At 34.0% G+C, this 19,696-nt stretch overlaps 1 protein-coding gene across 9 annotated transcripts in view; it reads right to left on the bottom strand.

Moving 5' to 3' along the window:
- Positions 1-19,696, bottom strand: part of LOC143234999 (rho guanine nucleotide exchange factor 28-like) — a 197,115-nt gene that overhangs the window by 148,046 nt on the left and 29,373 nt on the right. For 2 of the 9 annotated variants that reach the window (XM_076472702.1, XM_076472703.1), the window contains exon 1: positions 10,971-11,122. The exons of the other annotated variants lie outside the window; for them this stretch is intronic. The gene's annotated coding sequence lies outside the window, so the exon portion shown is untranslated. Of the gene's footprint in view, positions 1-10,970; positions 11,123-19,696 lie in introns of those variants that run through there. 9 annotated transcript variants of the gene reach the window in all.

The following is a 19,696-nucleotide window of genomic DNA, read 5'->3' as shown; positions in this document are numbered from 1 at the left end:
AAGAAATAAACACTTTACTGCCAAAAGAATTAGCCTCTCAATAGCGTTCGGTTAGGAGGAGCAGAGTTCAGGATGTTGACCGGACTGTACTTATGTTCAGGTAGGTACTGCACTTAAGTTTCTGTGAATCTTCTTTGACCATCAATATCAACATACCTCGTGAAAACCACCATGAAAACGGCTTTATAGAGCTGAGGAACGAGATATTGTATTGCGCAACAAGTGCGGCCACTATCGCGTTTTGTTTGCGAGTTCGGATTAGGGTACAGTTTTACTACCTCATAACCTGGAAACTAGCGCAAATTCGGCCACACTGGTGGGAAATTTAGATTCCACATACCATAACATATATTATATATCCCTATTTAGAATGAAAAACAAAACATAAAACGAGTGGCTGAAAGCTTTTCTTGGAAATCAACATATCATACAAATCTAACTCACAAAAGAGTTTATAAGAAATTCTAGGGAAGAGGAAAAAAAAGAGTAAACGTAAACAATATCGTAACAGCACTTTATCAGCACTACGACAAACAGGGTAGTGCTTGAGACACTACTTATGTTAGCAATTTGCTTGATTGAAACTGAATTATGTTGGTGAAGTGTAATTTTACCACAATCATCATTTGTAGTATATCAGAATTACTAAATATTATTAAATTAAAATTAACCTGCTAGTATTGATTATGTAATTAATAAAATTAGACACATTATTAAATTGTTTAGGATTTTTAGTATGTCCAGAGATTCACATACACACACATATATACTTATAGACAGATAAACGTGTATGGTTTTTATTTTTGCTCTTTCATAACTAATGAAAATCATTGTTTTGAGCGTACAGCATTAAAAATATTACATTGAAATTGTTTTAGAATATAGTTCCAGCTAAAGAAAAAAATTATATATATCGATAAAATAAATCATCTCGCAAAAGTTTAGGTCTAATACCGGGTGGTGTGCGTGTGTGTAAATATTTGTAGTTAATCTCATAACGCAACACAATAAGCGTGCTTTTCCCACCGCATATATTGAAAACCGATATTTTAGCGTTATAAGCTTTCACAATTATGGCTAAGACAGTTGGACATGCCAGGTGGTGAACATGCTGAAGCATCCTATAGAACAACTGTAAAATAAATCCACTAAACATAAAAAATTTATGACAGGACATGAAAGATTTCCACTTATTTGCTGTAAATTACTTGGGCCCCTCTAACTGAATAGTAAGATTTCATGATCGCTTTTATAACGTATCCACGGTTATCAAATGTGCTTTTGTGGAGCAACGGGACACATACCATAAATTCACGTATCCATAAAATTTAATCTGTAGGAAGACAATGCTAATATCTTGGTCATCCCTGACCCATCAGTAAAGGTGATTCTGTGTGGTGGACCACGATACACCAACTATCCGATAAGTTCACATACAATCATTAATGTTATCAAATTATTAAAATATGAGTAGCGTTAAGTGAGTAAAAATCGGAAAAAAAACTGAAACAAATTAAAGAACGTTTCATCAGCTTTTTCAAGTTACTGGTCTCATTCTGTTTTCGATTAAATTTGTTTACTCCATTTTTCGTCACGTGACTTTCACTAGCAGTAATCAGTGAAATAGGACGGAAGAAACAATGTATGCTTATCACTTATTACCACATAAAGTGTACTAATCAGGTATGACAAACTACGGGAATAAAGAGAGAACCCAGAAACATTAGTCTATCACCGACACTTTATCCGATTCAAAACGTTAAGTAAGTTTAACTTAAATATTGACATGTCGACGGTTTGGTCAACATTTTCAAAAGATTCAATGTTATTAAAGTTATGCGTAGTTTGCAAACAAATTTATTTAGTTAATGTAATACCAAGAAAATATCTTCCTCCTACGCGAACTTTTATCCTTTAATATTTTTTTCTTATCTGCCAAACTTCACTTTACTTTTATAATTATTGAATACTGTAAACTAGAATAAAGTATCCAAGTTCTACTCCGGGGTTCAAATGCCTCCTCGTGACTTATTAGCTCCCCCATTATTCCCGATTACGTCTATAGCTCCCCTACCTTTGGCCATTAGGGCACTCGCCCTTGGTACCCAAGCGTGTGTGCCATACGTTTGGTTTCGCTAGCATGTTACTGAGGGTAAAAACACAGTTTCAAACATAGCGCTCATGGGATACTAACAGGGTAGGAAGTCAACAACATAACATTCGATATCAGAATCTGTTTTAGCAACTCTGAAAATCCGCTTTTAAACTCCTATCGTTCATAGGTAACCTACCGAGCATGTTTCAGCCTCCTTTATAGGGAAATAACTATGTGTACGGGTTAGAAAACCCTAGTTTGATGTTCTTAGTTCTCAATTGTGGTAGTAGTTCATGGACAAATAATTCGTAAGTATATCGAGAATTAATACAAGGTTCTAGTAAGTCGTTTCTTCTCATTCACTATCGGTCTCTATGTAGACTATGAAAATGTTCAGACCAATAATCAGTTCAATGTAGAGCTTTACAAATAACCTGATAAGTGAGAAACATACTGTCTGCCTTTTAGTAGTACCTACATATACAAAGACGATTTAGCGTGTACCAATGTATTAAATCTCTAACCCAGTTTTTGACAAGTCTGTGTATGTGTCCACATACAAGTAACGAACCACTAGATCGATTGTCACCAGATTTAATATATACACTTAGGGATCCTCCAAGAGTGACACAAGGGTATTGGCGTTCGAATCCGACCTATATGCATTTGAAATTCCGAGGACTATTGTTTTCTTCAAGCGCTGAGTGAACGATGACTTCAGTTAGTTTGTCTACATGCTCCCACTAGCTAACACACAAATGTTGAAAAAATATCAGATGTGGAATAAGGTCACGCCTATAATACAATATAAAATAATTTTAGTTCAGCTGATTACCCTTTGAAAAAACTACAATGAAGCCTAAAACACATTACAACTTTCTTTTCTTGAGAGGTTAAGACAGAAAAATAATTATGTATATTTTAGTCATTATGTTGAATTACAAATTGTGTAAAATATGTTTGATTCAGCTACAAACGTTAAACACATAATTTATCTAATTATGGGCTGACAAATCACGAAAAAAAGTTACTAACTGGAGGATTTAGGCCTTAAATTATTTGTTGTTTTTTAATCAGATTGCGCTAATCTCTTTATCGTGTTTCGAAATGTTGCAAAAGATTAAAATCTTTACTAATTTGAAGTTCAGTTAGCTTGTTATGAGTAGCTTTCATTTATATGATTTCAAACACAGTTAACATGGCCTTTTTAAGTATGACGCAGCGGTCTTTCATACTAGCCCTGCAGTACATTTTCTATTATGAAAAACTCTCTCATAATGTTTTCACGTTCAAAGCACATCACTACACTATGTAAGCTTTCCGTAACCCACCTATCGATTTCGAAAAATTGTCCTTTATCATTTCCCATGCTAATAGGGAGTGGAATTCCATGAAACTGTTTTAAGTCAGTGACATGTTGCAAATGAAAGAATATACTGGACTTGTTTATTTTTACTATTTTGAATAGCTGTCTGTGAGTGTTTCAAACTACCAAATTATAATACCAGCATCAATACTACATGCTCTTTAAATCCTATATAAGTTCAGTACGATACGTAAAAGACAACTCAAAAATCATACATTTATTAAACACTTGGTCACTATAAAAATGATTATATCCTTTTTACGATTTGCCTTTGTTACATAAAGGTTATTGATGAAGGCTGGAATTTCCACTCTTAACTAAACATCATGACTGACTGCTACATTTACACGTCCCATATACGAAAGTGTGCAATGTGTCCAGTAACATAACGGGGTTCGAACATTGAATCTTCCGATATTATAGTAATATAGTCAACCCGTTAATTATTTTGTTATCACATCATTAAACATGAATGTGTGTTCAATAATATGCATCACCTCGAATCATACACTTTCGATTCGCAGCCCGGTACTAGATAATAATAATATACTGACAAATTTGTCCTGAAGACATAATGACGCATAAAATACTATTTAAAAAGTGTTGCATTATTTTAGTTTCTTGACCCCACTACATATTAAAATTCACAGCTTGGATACCCCAAATCACCAACTTCACTAACTACGAATATATAAACATTGTAGCACCAACAGTAAAAACAACTTGATGACTTACATATAAACATTTCACGATACTAATGACATCAAGCGGGAGATGTAATCTTATTTGTAATATGAGACATTTATGAGCTGCACATGGACAAGCAGTAAAACAAAACCCAAAAGAATAAAATCTGAAAAGAGTTAAGTTTGTTTGTTTACTGCAAAGCTACTAAAATATTTGCTGCCGCTTTTAATTTTGAACTGCCAACCACATGGAAAGCAACTACTCAATAACACTCACTGTCAACCTAGGTTACTCCATACCAACGAGTATTGGGACTGATTGACACCTTATAACGTCACTATGACTAAAAGGGTGAGCATGTTTGGTGCCGGTTTTCTATTCCGCTACTAAACCTTGTGAAGTCAAAAATGCTAAGCATATAATCGTTATAAATACAATACACTGTTCCTCATACCTGTACATGGAAGTGTAGATAGATATTGCTTAGAAGAAAAGCAAAAACATCTGGATTAGATCATACAAAACTGTCAATTAACTTAACCAAAACGAGAGGAGAGGGGTGGATATTTCCGACACTTGATAAGAAAGTACTTTTTGTAATAATTTTATTCACTACAATAAATATGACAACACAGTATCGTAATGCTTGATATTTGTTGTTGTTTTTTTTAAAAAAAAGCAAAATGTACGTGTTTTCTTATAGCAAAACCATATAGGGCTATCTGCTGTGTCCGTCGAGGGGAATTGAACACCTGATTTTAACGCTGTAAGTTCGAAGACTTATCGCTGTCCCACAGACGGACAAATAGTAAATAAATATCTTAATACAGGTGTTATCAAAATATTTTATTAAATCGTTAAGTAGGCATCCTCAACTCGGATCCTTAAGACCCTTTGCATCAAAACAATGAAATATACATTCTTCTAAACATAATTTAATTCATCATGAAAAATATAAGCTCTAAATCCATCTCCAATTGTTTAGACAATAGGAACATATTTTAGTTACAACAGTTGCATTTTGTAAGTTTTATTGTTAACATTGTAAAATATTTTGTTGCTTCAATCTTCCAAACATCGTTTTGACTGGGCGACTTTCTCTTATTATTTTGGTTAGATTGTTTTGACATTTCGTGAAAACCTAGCCAAAGGCTATCTAAGATAGCAGTCCCTAAGTCTGCACTGATAATTAAATTTGTTTACTGGTTTTAGTACATTGCTACACAATTAGCTAGCTATTTGTGCTCTGCCGCCACGAGTAACAAAGCACGAGTTCTTAGTGTTTTGAGACTGTAGCTTATTGTTGGGTCAGCATAGAACATCAGGTTAGGAAAAATGATAGCTAGTTAATAACACCCGCCGCCAACTCTTGGGCTACTGTAATTAAATAGTGTTTTTTGACAATACATCGACTTTCTGAAAATACGGAAGTGCCTTTTTTTTCGGGGGGATACAAACCAGCAGACCAAAACTATTTTAAACACATATTTACTCCATTCCGTATGATATTATTACTTTAGTAATCACAGATTCTATCAGGTAACGTAATTTAGTGAATTATGTAGATTATGAAAACACCAAAAATGTTAAGTCTTATTCGTGGATCTTTTCTAATCAAACAGTAAAAGGAAAACGTTGACCCACAAACCAGGATAACCAGCTATAAAGTAGCTCAACCATATTAAGACTAAAATATTTAGTAAGCACGTAGAAGAATATAGTCTTTCTTTATTTGTTTCTTCTTGAATTTCGCACGAAGCTACACGAGAGCTATCTGCGCTAGCCGTCACCACCCACCGCTAACTCTTGGGTTACACTTTTACAAATGAATAGTAGGATTGACTTCACATTATAACGCCCCCACGGCTGAAAGAGCTAGCATGTTTGATGTGATGGGATTCGAACCCGAGACCCTCAGATAACGAGTCACGCGCCTTAACCACCTGGCCATGCCGGACGATAATGCCTTTTTTGGACGATATATAGCAAACAATCAAATAAAAGGTTTTTAAGTTTGTGCAAGGAATTTAAGAACAGTCATTCACTAGTCCTAAATTATGTCCATGTGATCAGTTTGACAACTGAAAATTTCGAAGATTTAAGAAACCAAGCAAGCATGAAATTCTGTAAGCACGAGACTGGGTATTTGTATATCGAGATATCAATCTGTATAACTTAATGTGATCACATTATGCACACCTTATAAGAAACGCTATATTAGCTTCTGTTTAAAAAATAATTTATTATAACGAATTACTGTGATTTTATTATAATAGCGTCAGAAATAAATACAGTATTATCTTTTATGTAACAGGGTATGATTATCCTGTAATCATTTTCTTGAAATAACCAAAAAATCTATATAACTATTTTCCATATCAGTGACCATAAAATCATGTCTGTTTACAGTAGACTGCACCTTACGTGCAAGGCAAACATCGCGATTATTCTCCTACCCCTTTTATCAATTTGCAAACTCGCAGAGATCTATCAGTATATAAAAATAAGTAACAAAGGTAATTAACCGTTTACCACTTTACTGGATTCATTCACAAGGTTTAAAACTTGGAACATCAACGCATGACTTAAACAGGATTTCTCTGGTAATTTGAAGTTGTATACAGTGAAAGGCTTTTCTAAAAGAATATAGTGAAGAGCTTGGTTTAGTTGTACTTTTAAATTTAGGCTGAACTGATGTAGTTCGTAATGAATACGGTATACAAGATTCATTTGTCGCATAAGTGATCATAAACACGTAAGAACATCAAAGGTTCTTCAGAAGAAATTAATTACAACATTTGTACTTAATTAAAAGCAATGACAGTGTAATTTAACAAAAGAAATATTTACACATGAAGACAATATTAACGTCGCCTACACAATGTACATAAGACGCGTTAGGCCTATTTTTCGTTCATGCCATCAGTACAGCACTAATAAGGAAGTCCTTCTCGATTATGTAATTATATCGCTTAGGAGGTTTAGCTATACTTTTATAAGCATCGTCCCTTGATCTGTTATAGCACCAACTACGTAAAATGTTCTAAAGCCCTCAAACATTTTCAGTGTCAATAGCAAATACTCATATAAAACACGAATTCTAAAAATAGAAAGTTCCATTCGTAGCCACAAAATTGGAAACGGTCACGATTTTTTGAAATCTTACTGACAAATATGTTTTCCCCTACGTTAACAATTTAAAAATGGTACAAAAATCACACGATCGCATACAATAAAAAGTACTGTCATGCTTTCTCATGTTGGCACATTTATTTTAATACTCACACAAAATAAGTAAAATTAATTCTTCCTGGATACGAAGACGTATTTATGCTTAGTCGAACTGCGCATCAGTTTTCTAAACTATATACTATATACAATAGCTACCTTGTACAAACATATCGAGAAAAAGCCTGAGACAAAACTTGCCTGCAATAAAGCATACGCACAAAACAAGATAATCTAATCTGAACAATGGTAAGTTGCAATAACTTGGAGTATTACATATGTATGGTATGGTGTGAGTAGAGAAAGCACTATGTAGAGGAGCGAACAACGTTTCGACCTTCTTCGGTCATTGTCAGGTTCACAAAGAAAGAAAGAAGTAACTGACCGATAGCTGACCACATGTTTGAAGGTGGTTGTGTAACTGAGTGTAAGACTGTAGAAGGCGTGCTTAGATGTTGGATATATTTATTAACATAGGTATAAAGGTGTTCCTTTGTATTGGTTTATTGTATTGGAGTATTACACATTACGCGTACGTCAGCGCGAATAGCCAATTACATAGTATTCTAAACTTTCATACAACTATTAATGAATATTGCACTTCTACGCAACAATACTGTAAATAAGCAGGTGAATCAGAGGTTAAAAACTAGTGACAATATAAACGGTATGTTCACTCAAACCACACATCCAAGTTGCAGAAGACGATGAAACATCTTGTAACAAATCAAGTAGTTTTATATCAGAATTTTCTTTTTCAAACAACCTGTCTCTTGCACTGAAGCAAGCTACCAATACACGTTTACAAACTACTAGGTAACCAGTACAATACTATCTCAAGCTATCATTCACAGTTAGAACTATTTCAAAGCTACAGCCTAAATCAGTGTTTCCAATAGTTTTGTTTGTTTGTTTTTCTAATTTCGAGCAAGGTTATCTGCGCTAGCAGTCCCTATTTCAGTAGTGGTGACTAGCTGCCTTCCCTCTAGTCTTTCACTGTTCGTTAGTGGGACTGGCCATTACATTATAACGCCTCACAGCTGAAAGGAAAATCATGTTTGTTGAGACGGGGATTCGAACCCACGACCCTCAGACTATGAGTCGGGCTCCTTAGCCACCTGACCATACAGGATCAAGTCTAAACGATAAGCAGTATTCTGGTAGCATGTTTTTATGTAATAACTAAATGTTTTCTTGGGAAGGGAGGCAAGAGTTATTCTGCTCCAGTTGAAAATGTTTCATTAATAAAATGTTATACAAGTGTGTATTATTTTTTTTTATGGTTATTCAGAATCTAAAGAGGCGTTGTTCAGGAAAAATATCCAAATGCCCACTTTTCAAAGGTAAGCATTATTTATATTCACTTAAAGTAAGGTTTTATGTTGAAAAGTCTGGAACATCATAAAATACTACCAACTGACCACTAACTTCAGCTTTTCAATTTGAAAAACTTCATAATCGTACTAACCTTAAACATTTTATTGTTATTTCACACAGACTCATGTATGCTTTGAACCAAGGAAAGTTTCCGAATCTACTGAGAAGCCACTGGTGACATAAACATTAAAATCACTTAGCTTTAATTAATTTTTGCAAAGTGACGTCATTATGAACGTCCAATTTCAAGTTGCAGAAGAAAAACAAAAGAGGCTTATTTCCTTTTGAAGTACACTCTGGTATTTTCTTGGCTAAACTGAATCACACAAAAAATAACAGAAAGCTCGTGCGTTTAAGAACCCTCTTTAGCAAAGTTTATGTATTTTTTGTTCGTATTAAAAAACTGAATATTGTTAAACTTATATTAAGCGACTATATTATTGTTCAATTATTAAAAAAATAGTAAAAACAATGAAAAAACAACTAAGGAGGCAATTAAGATTTGTTTTTCTTTAATTTAGCTGAACAAAATTTCTAACTAAACCAATGACAAATAACCGCCTACACATTACTTGCCAATCATTAATAAAGAAGTAAGAGGTCCACCTTGAATATAACAAGGATATTAGTGTCAATGATGATCGACACATTATATATGTATAAAATGAACATGATCTGGGCCTTATGAAACGTTAGCATGTGTATCTAAATGTGCACTCGGTGCATGTTAAACCTTAGAAAGAGATGACGCATGTGTTGTCGTGACACGTAGTAAAACGTACCGTTCGTTAAAATGGAGAGTGAGGCCCGATAACATTATTAATAAAAGGTGTGGCAGTGTAGCGATAGGATACGACTGTCGTATCGTGAAGCCGCGATACGATTTTACCCATACATCGTCCGATACGATACAATACGATTTATGTAACTTCAGTAAACACGATGAGATTTTTGTACAGAAATAAAAACAATTTCTAATAGGGTATTTTTGCTAAAAATTAATAATTCAATAAACGAAAATTAGTACTACACTTCTTTATTTATTTTATTAAAAACATTACCTATAAAGTAACATAATAAATAATCAATAACCAAATAGACAGATATTAATTGTTTTTATTTTACTTCTCTTGTATTCTGTCCTTCAGTTGATCAAACCTGAGAATTTGAAAAATTACTGTAAAGTGTGAAGTATTTAAATAAGACAATGTTAATAATATAGTTAGTAAATTAGAAAGAAAGCTGTCAAACGTTGGTTAAACTTCTGTATTGTATCTAATACTATGATGAAATAGGAACCCCTAATATTAATCCAAGGAACGTGTGCTATCTACAAACTTTTTCAAACATCTTATAAACAAATTAAACAATGCTTGGCGGATTTGGACTACACAATACATATGCATCTTTAACACCACAGGAGGTCGACCCAAGTCTTTGCCTGAGCATACAAAATCTAGAAGACGCACACAGACTGGATACTTTATCTTCACTAATGTGCTTGGCAGGTCTTGTTCTTTATGTGTACTGATAAACTTACCTTTACTTATATTTTTATACTTAGATTCTGTTACAATTTCATTTTTGATTTCAGAAATTAATTTTCGTTTTCATATTTACTTCATAGTTAGCGTTTTTGTTTGTTTGTTTTTCTATCATATGGTAATTTATTGTTAACGAAAATCTACACACACACACACACACACATAAACAACTTGTGCACTGCCAACCGCGGTTATCGAAACCTGATTTTCAGCGTTATTATCCCTAAGACTTACCGCCAAGGAATTGAGAGAGAGACTTCGTAAGCGTTATTACATAATATAATGTCCTTATTAATTTTCTTTGTAGTTTATTAACTAAGGTTTTTACAGTAGATGAGAGCACACTTTTCCAAATATCCAGGAAAGCAGAGCGAAATAACCTTTTTAGAGCAAACTAAACCTATTATTCCTAGAAGAAAAATACAATAAACTTGTATGCAAAATGAGAAAAAAAAAAAAAAAGCCAGAAATATGAAAAACCGGTGAAATTGGCGAAATGTCAGAAGTACATTTGAAACCCCAAAATGTCTTGCTTAAAGTGAAGTATCGAAAACAAAGTTCATAAATACACTACCTCATTTAGGAAAAATATGCCTATATTATAATATGGCTTTAATAAACACAAAGCCGAGAACAGTAGCAACCTGTATTTCACAAATGCAGTTCGACTCACCTTTTTGAAATTCACGTTGTACTTCATCTGCTGTCCACTACCAACTTATACAAACTAGATGGTTTATTATGCTTCCTTCACATCTAACAGTTACCCTCTGGACGAAATGTAACCACCTCAGTTCTAAACCTGACGCTAGTCAACACACAGAAGGCAGCTGTTGGGCTTCAGGGCGCGCGCACACACGCACACACACGTAGACGCCTACATGCATATATGGTACATTTTACAACGGCTCTGTGACATGTCTGCGAGATACATACATACACAAAGAGAGAAAGAGAGATACGTTATTATGAAATAACACCTGGAGCTGAAAGCCCCAAGTCCACACTGTTCTCTAAAATCCCATCAAAACTTAGTGTCAGTTAGCTACCAAAGTACAACAAAGCAGGGTACACTGTCCACTTATTTTCTTTTCATTACACATTTATGACGATAAGTAGCTTGGGACCTTTCATGAAGTTTACGATGACAAGAATCGACTTTCTCTACCATGAAGTGTTAAACAAAGTAACGAACAAGCAGGCGTTCACACAGGCCTCTTGTTATAATTATGCTCCTGGTGTCTGCATGCAGGAAGGGCCTTTCTTCCTTCTTCTTGTCACTTGACTCACGTTTCCACCTGGTTTAACCGGTATATAGGAGCTTTGTTCGGCCACTGACCCTCTACTATACAAGTACATGTTAAATGTACGTTTCAATACCTCGTGTGCACAGTTTACATCAAGAACAGATGATAACACTGGAAGATCACTTTCTGTACGGTGTATGACACTATGGAAAGTTTGTGTGTGTGTGTGTGTGTCTACTGGTTACACACTTTCTCCTGAGGCGCATGCTGATTCACATGTTCAATACGTGTAGTTCTGTATATCACAATTCTACTTCACGTGGTAGTATTACCATTACAATGCTTAGGCGAAGAAGTATACATTTACATTATGTGTAACTGAGCTCTAATTTGAACACGGAACCGTCGATAGCTAAATGGTGAGTTCTGGCTACCTAACACAACAGTGCCAGAATGAATGTGTGTGTGTGTGTGTGGGAATCGCTTAAGAGATCCCAATCAAATCACAAAAAACTACCTAGTGTGTATGTTACAGACGCAACTGGAAATGTAAGGTTATTGAACCTGTTATCTAAAAATAGTGAAAAATGCCTTACACGCCATACTTCCTTGCTTATAGATAAATGTTAGCGTTTTTCTACTGACGAGATAACACGGGTAAACCTTAATTAATTCACCAATAAACATTTTCTAATACTGGTCGAACGTGATTATAACCATTCTCCAATATTTGGATGTTTGTTTCAATTTCGCGCAATGCTACACGAAGGATATTTGCGGTAGCCGTCCCTAATATAGCAGTGTAAGACTAAAAGGACGGCAGCTAGTCATCACCACCCACCGCCAACTGTTGGGCTGCTCTTTTACCAACGAATAGTAGGATTGAGCATAACATTATAACACCCGCACAGCTGAAAGGGTGAGGAATGTTTGGTGTGATGGGGATTCGATCCTACGATCCTTAGAATATGAGTCGAGCGCCCTCATCACCTGGCCATGCCTAGCCGAATATTTAGTATTCCTTGTGTTATGTTAATACGAAAACATGATCTAAGACACAAATAATTTTCTTTTTATTTATTCTGTTCATCATTTTTTAATGTTAGAGTAATAATTTTGCGTTATCCTGACGAGTATTATAACGAGACAAAATGGAAACCGATATTTACATCTTCGACATTCAGACTCTACTGTTGCTGTGATAATTACATACCGAAATTTTGCAGAGAAAAAACTGAATGAAGTTTCATTATTTTAATGAATACTGCTACATTTTGAGAATGCACTTTATAATTTCACCAGTGCCTTTCATGCAGATCTATCACAACTAGTGGGCCCGGCATGGTCAGGTGGGTAAAGGCGTTCAACTCGTAATCTGAGGATCACGGGTTCGACTCCACATCACACCAAACATGATTGCCCTTTCATCCATGGGGGCGTTATAATGTACAGTCAATCCCACTATTCGTTGGCAAAAGAGTAGCTCAAGACTTGGCGGTGGGTGGTGATGACTAGCTGCCTTCCCTCCAGTCTTACACTGCTAAATTAGGGACAGCTAGCGCAGATAGCCCTTGTGTAGCTTTGCGCAAAATTAAAAAAAACAACAAAAAAAACAAAAAATCAGTGGTAAGAAAAAGTTATAACTGCCACTAGATCACTCCTAAATGTTCCATAAAAAAGTCTTACGTTCTATTTCTTTCAGGCCATCCTTTCTTAAAATCAAGTCACAAGGTAATTCTCAATGCGTTAATCTACATAACAGTAATGATAAACATTTATTAATCTTTAACACAACTTAGAAAAAACCATCAATTTGTTCTTTATGGCTCAGAAGCTTCTAACATATAAGACACTTCTTAAAATTAACAAAATATGTAATAATAAAGTTGTCACAGTAAGGAAACAAAATGCACGGGTATATCAAATTGTACAGTGAAACAGAAACCTATCAATACATATTGAAAAATAACATGAATTTCCGAATGAACCAATACGAGAACAGTAATATTTTGAAAGAAACCAGCAATCATATGGTACACGTTGAAACAATGTCTCTTCAACTTCCAACAAAGAAATAAACCAACAATCAGATGGCATATGTTCAAACAGTATCCTCAAATTCCGGCAAAGAAATAAACCAGCAATCAGATGGCATATGTTCAAACAGTATCCTCAAATTCCGGCAAAGAAATAAACCAGCAATCAGATGGTACATGTTGAAAAATTGGGTATCCTTAATTTCCAGCAAAGAATTAAACAAATAATCAGATGGCACATGACGAAACAGTGAACGTCCTCAAGTTCTGGCAGAAAAATAAAAGAACAACTAGACGGCACATGATAACAATAAGTCTCCTCAACTTCTGGCTTGCTTCTTTGTATATGCAAAACCGTTTATTTCCAAAACTTTCGCGTGGAGCTACACAAACATCCATCTGTGAGTAGAGATTCCTAAATTTGAAGTGAAAGATTAAAGAAAAAGCAGCAAGACAATAGCGCCTCAATTGCCAATTCTTAGGTTACTTTGTCTAACTGAATAGTAGAATGTGGTCGTAACTTTTATAATACATCAATGCATGATATTTGTTTCTGCAGCAGTATCTGTGCTCTGCCCACCAGGGGTATCGAAATTTGGTTTCTAGCGTTGCAAGTCAGCACACACTGGAGGGCAGCAAGTATCTCAAGATTTACACTCTGAACACACCAATCTCAAAGCCACAGTCGCTTCGTAATAAAAAAAAATCTAGAGATTTAAATAATACAGTAAGTTTCGGCAATAGTATGCAAAAATATTTTTAACATAAACAACAAAGAACTGAATTAGACATAAACAAACAAATAAAATATTTATTTAGTAATTCAAAGTGTCAGTCTTTAAGTAACTATACTGCTGACTTCGTGTTCGTTACTGGATGTAACTTGCTGACTTATACTACATTTGGTATCATCCTTTCAAACAAGTATAGCATCACCCTGGAAGGATATAACACGCAGAAACAATATCATTCAACTACAAGCAGAGAATAACTATTGTTGTAGATGTGTGTGAACTTTTCCTAAGAGTAATGCACATCATAGTAAAACAAAGTGTAATTCGGTAACATATCTATAGGGATTTGACGCACTTTTAATGCTCAAACAGTAGAAAACACAACAGACCTAAACGTTTTCCTTATACATGCGTAGCTTTCATACTGAGAAGCAAAGCTCGTTACTACCAAAACGTGAGATAAGTTATTAAAGCACATACCCTCAATCCATCAGCGTTCCAAGTGTTCGTATACTGTATTAAATTTCGCGCAAAGCTACACGGAGTTATCTACGCCAGTCGTTCTTAATTTAAGAGCAAAAGACAAAAAAGAAGGAAGATAGCCTTCAACAAATGGTGAGATTTATCGTCCCATTGTAACGTCCTCACGGCTAAAAGGGAGCAAGCATGTTTGGTTTGGACGAGGACTCGAGTCCATGGCCCTCAGATTACGAGTTAAGCGCCCTAACCACCCCGCTATGCCGAGCCTAGGATAGAGTAACATCCGTATATAATACAAGATAGTCTAAAATACTTCAATATATCATGCATCATAAACATTTTGTCCAGTTGGTTGGCAAAATAATAATAATAAAAAATTAATTCACTTTAAAACCAACAAGAACTCTAAACAACCAAAGAAATGTATTTAAAACGCTTAATATCTTTTGCTGACACGAATGACTGAAAATCACCGACAGTAACAACACTGTTTAATTGCTCTCAGCCTACAAGGAACTTGTAATATTTTTTTGCATCCCTAAACCTGATACTATCCCGAAGCTCTTGCTCCTGTGGTTCGATTTGTTTGGAAGTTTGCGCAAAGCTAGATGAGGGTTATCTGCACTAGCCGTTCCTAATTCAGTAGTGAAAGACTAGAGTCACCGCTATCCACCGCCAACTTTTGGGCTACTTACTATTTTAATAACGAGTAGTGGGATTGATTATAACATGATAACACCTCTACGGCTGAAAGAGGGTATGTTTAACGGGACGGGAATTTAAATCTGCGATCAATAAACTGCTAGTTGAGCACGTTAACCACCAGGCCATGCTAGCCCCATATTGCTGTGACCTGATTCTCAACATATATTTACCAAAATTTGGTATTCTGACGTAACACATTATACCTATCACATTCTTGACAACTTTTAAATAATACATTTATTAATTTTCGGTTCCACAAATCAAAAATTAATTGATTAATAAATTCCCGAGTGGCATTTAGCATCTTCAATATATCTTCAAATTAACAACTGGCTTAGAAAGCTTTTATTTTTTGTAATTATTTATAAATGTTTTGTTGTGATGACGTACAATTGTCGAAACCAAATAAACAATACCCAATTTATACTTAGATTTTTCAACGTACACATACCCGTAGATATATAAAATGCAAAACTGTCGATAAGGGTATGTCAATGTGCAATCGCATAAAGGTCGTAACTAAGCTTTCTACTTACAACATCAATAACTTACTTAAATTATGTTTCGGTGGCTGGGATATTAAACTTTCAGCATAAGCACTTGTAAATCAATCATAACGTTTTATTCTACTTAGGTTGAAAGAAGTGGATAAGGACCTTATCCTTTCATTAAACCTATCTTATCTACTTAATATATTTTCCCAAAAACATAATCTAAACCAAAGTCTTCTTCAACTTAATTATATGTGCTGAGACGAAAACGTAATATTGTAAACTAAGAAAACAATAAACTGTTTTACCTCTTTAAATAATAAAAATTGAACAAAATATCTCACATTCTCGTTGACACTCATTAAAAAAGTTATTTTTAATATAGTTTAATAATCATTTTCATTGTACGTGTTTTCACTATCACAATAATTACTACAATTCAGGTTTTTCTTTCTGTAAGTTCGAAAAAATAAAAGTATGCTAATAAATTTTCAACTAATGAACGGATTTAGTTATAACCTTTAAGTTTCGTCTATCAAGAACAACCATTACAAAATTTCAGACATATTTTGCCAAGTTCAAAGAAGAACATAAACAAATTATTAAAATTCCGACTTTTTAAACACATATTTTGAAAGATAGTAAGATAAAACAAACATTTAACAACCAAAATTAATACATCTTGTATTTGTATCTCTTTGAAGCTCCAGGCTTAGACCTAATGATATGATTGAAATTTTACATCGGCCTTTATTCATCAGCACTAAATGCTTAACTTACGTAACGGACACTGTCCCAAAAAAATAACAAATAGTTTTTTTTTTTTTTTTTTTTGTAATATCGTCACTAACCCTGCACTACTTCTAGATTTTTAATTTTAAAATATCTAAAGGCCAATGAAATTAGCATTAACTCAATACTGATATAATTCTCTGATTCACTGGGGTGGTTATGCACCTCAGACGTGCTTGTGCTATCACTTGGAACAATAGAAACTAGAAAATGCACGTGAAGTGAATGGAAGAGGGAAGGTAAGGAATGGCGCCAAGATGGTGTTTGTGTTTACTTTATCGTGATGGCCTACATTTTTCTGTACTACATGCACCTTTTTTTCGTAATGAGACTCATATCTATTAACACTACTATATTTAGTTATGAATTATATACATACATATATTTATCACGAAGTGGTTTAGAACGCTGAACCATATCATCCATTTAAACGAATCTATTTACCGTCGTAAAGAAATAATAATAAATAAACTGGAATCTGTTGACGTTTGATGAAGAAAACGGTCATAACAAAAGTCCCGTTCTCTATTTTCTTTTAAACTACAGAAATTAATCTATACATTCTTATATATGTATATTAGGAAAAGAAATCGCTAAATAAATAAATTTAGGGCTGGCTATTGAACTTGTAAAAAAGTTGTTAAACAAGACTGTGATGGAAGTGGACACATCACTTGATCTGGCTAATGATCACATACCAGGACAAACCATCTCGATTTTACATGGAGAATTAAAGCCCAACATCACTGACTTCCCACTTTGTACATCGAAATTTTTTGTTTGAAAACAATTTCAGCTTTCATCATTATACCTTTCCTTTGATTAACTTTAGAATACTATTTTATGGCTACTTTACAAAAGAGTAACCTTTTACAAATGAAAAACTTGGTTATATTTGTTTTGCCAACGAGGAAACCAGTAACGTAGGGATTTTATTCTTTGTGTAATGTCGAGGTGGCTTAGTCTGCTATGTAATCATTAGACTGATCAAGTGATATGTTCACTTTTTCAGTTCTTTTGTCAAGTTCAGTATCCAGCCATAGACGACTTATTATTTAGTAATTTTTTCCCTTTTTCCTAATACTTATTTGTTTACTTTTTTACAAGTTGGCATATGTGGGTTGCTAGTTTATACGGTGTATTCTATAGCTATATGTATATTGCATAGAATAATAATACAATAGGTAGTCAAAGTTCATGAAGACTGTTATGTTCTACCAAGTAATAATAAAATTATAGTTACTGCCAAAACTATGCAGGAGCCAGGCCTGTTGATAAACAAAAACAAGAAATGTTTGTTTAGGCTATTCACCAGTTTTCAACTTTGGGACATTCTGGATATGTTAAAAAATATACACTAGAGTGAATATGCCAGGTAGCTCTTCAAATCTAGCTTCTGATAAACTACAGATAAGAAAATCCAGACGACTTTTGTATTGCTTTAATACGAGCATCTGTGTCACCCCTACAGAGAAAGTTATAGTGTACTCTAAGATAAGTAAGAAAGTACTAACTGTCTGTTCATATACCTGGCAATGGAAAAACTTTTACCATAAGTTCTTATGTTATGGATCTTCTGTAACATGAAAACATACACACAAGAGGAAATTTAAACAATAGAATGGTGTTCATATGTACAACTAACATATTACTTACAAGAAACCATGGCAAAAAATGTCACAAAAGAAAACCAAAATCAAGTAACCATGAAGGTACACTGAAGACACTCAAAAGAATCTATATTTATCTATCTGTAAAAGTATGAACTAAAACAAGCACTGATATGTAACAAGAACAAACCCTTATTAACAGCTACGCAAATTTATTTACCACATGAATTGCTACACTCATGGTTGTTGTGATCTTTTGTTTGACAAAAACTATACAAAGAAAAAAAGAGGGTACCAAATTGCCATTATTTCATTAGTTGCTATAAGTTTTTTACAGCAAAACTACATAATTAGATACCTGCACTATGTCTTCAGACTTTAGCCTTGTAAGTAAACTTACCACTAATCCACTGGGGGAATATACCCTTAATAGCAACTAACTTATTTTTAATTAATATTTTTTTTTTTCTAACATACAGAGCATTACAAATAAAACAAAAATAGCAAAACCCACTTCACTAAAACTGATCAACTACAATTTCCTTCTATTAAATTTGCTTAAGTCCTGAAGACTACTAGAATATAGCAGTGTGCATGTCATTGCATATTTGTGATTATTATCAGATAAATTAAACATAACTATATACTATATCTGTTTCAGTGCTTTTAAGAAACAGAGGTCTGGTAATTTGTTTATTTGAAAAAAAAAATAAGACAGAATTTATATAGTTGTATATCTTTTACAAACTCTTAGATTCTGATTTTTCATAAGGCTTTGAATAACTTGTCAATAGCAAACAAATCCACACAAATGTTCAGTACATAACACTTAAGAATAAAGAGTGGAACCAAGTTGAGATTGAATACAGGTTTGGAAACTCCTATTGAAACAAATAACTTTCTGAAAATCTTTCACCAAGAACAAATGAAGATGAGAATATAAAAGTACAAGACGGGTATGTGGAAAAAATATAAATAAGTAAAATGAATGGAAAAATCATGAAAATTACCAAATGTTTCGAGAATTTTATCATACAACTGAGGAGAAAAAAAGCTTTAAAAGGAAATTAACATAAGATTAAAGATGAATGTCAAAAGCTCTATCATCAAATAATAATGCACAAGTATATGATGCTGTTGAAGGATTGATGAATATAATGCAGAATAAATTTTGTAATGGACAAAATTTTCTTAGATCTGCTGATTCAAAAATCACATTTTTAAAGAAATTTCAGATTACAAGATGATCACAGTGTAAAAAAAATATACAGATGATGATGTTGTAGCAAAAGCAAACTGATGTT

The sequence above is a fragment of the Tachypleus tridentatus genome, chromosome 12 (genome assembly GCF_004210375.1).
Source record: "Tachypleus tridentatus isolate NWPU-2018 chromosome 12, ASM421037v1, whole genome shotgun sequence".
Taxonomy (NCBI): Eukaryota; Metazoa; Arthropoda; class Merostomata; order Xiphosura; family Limulidae; genus Tachypleus; species Tachypleus tridentatus.
This window is presented reverse-complemented; position numbering and strand designations above follow the sequence as displayed.